This window comes from Bison bison, unplaced genomic scaffold (genome assembly GCF_000754665.1).
Source record: "Bison bison bison isolate TAMUID 2011002044 unplaced genomic scaffold, Bison_UMD1.0 scf7180017864492, whole genome shotgun sequence".
NCBI classification, from domain to species: domain Eukaryota; kingdom Metazoa; phylum Chordata; class Mammalia; order Artiodactyla; family Bovidae; genus Bison; species Bison bison.
The window spans coordinates 9,527,930-9,528,869 of record NW_011495051.1 but is presented as its reverse complement, the minus strand read 5'-3'; the positions used below and the strand labels follow the sequence as shown (position 1 = coordinate 9,528,869).

The following is a 940-nucleotide window of genomic DNA, read 5'->3' as shown; positions in this document are numbered from 1 at the left end:
CTTTCTACAAGAGACCACAAGGACAACCATGACCAGAAAGAAATCAGATGCCGAGAGGCCCAGGCTTCCCTTAGGGTATATCCTAAAAGAAAGGGTAAGCATGGTGGATGGTGCTTTCATGTTTTCCTTGCCAAAGCTAAGCCTAGTGCTCACAAGGGTGCGAGAAGCCCCAGTCTGGCCTGAATAAGGAATCTACCTGAATTTGTCTATGCAAATGTGTCTGGTTTCCTCTTTCCCTTTGCTAGTGTGGATTTAGGGAGCGGCTTCTGAGAGGAGTGTGCACCCCGTGAGTGGTACTAAAGCTGGAACAAGCAGCCAGAGGTCATCTCACCCTCCTGGCAGGCTTTCCCTGACACTACGGAAGCCAGGCAGCATCTCCTAGCCGGCACACTGAACTGCTGGCTTTCAATGAAGGCTGATGACCCTAAACACTAGTGCACGGACGGTGATGGGGGCCGCACACTGCGAGACAATACATTTTCTGCACTGAGCTCCCTTTTTATGCCTAAATGCCTGCATTAGTTTGGATCAATATGCTCCATAACAGTTAATCCATGGCAACCCAGGCCAGCCGAGAGTCACCGAAAAAGAAGTGCAGCCCAGGGATGCTGCTTCCTACATTATATGCATGTGAATTCCAAACCAGAGAAAGGGGTAGAGGCAAAGCAACGACAAAAAACAGAAGGGAGAAAGAGATTAAAAAAAAAAAGCAGATCATAAAAAACACACATCATATTATGGGGCTTTTTGCATGGCGGGGGGAAGAGGTAGTGACTGTCTTTGGCAGTGACTATCAAAATGGCCTGAGAGTAACATGTCACAGCCAAGATGATGGAGTATCTGAGACACTCCTAAAGCTGGGTGTAGGATCCTCCTCACACACCTGCAATGCAGTGATCGCCGCCCGTTCTACAATCTGTACTCCCAGCGCCAGCGCTCT

The 940-nt window shown here is 48.9% G+C and overlaps 1 protein-coding gene across 3 annotated transcripts in view; it reads right to left on the bottom strand.

Annotated features, from left to right (window-relative positions):
* Positions 1 to 940, bottom strand: part of SRGAP3 (SLIT-ROBO Rho GTPase activating protein 3) — a 243,994-nt gene that overhangs the window by 241,888 nt on the left and 1,166 nt on the right. The gene's annotated exons all lie outside the window — the stretch shown is intronic.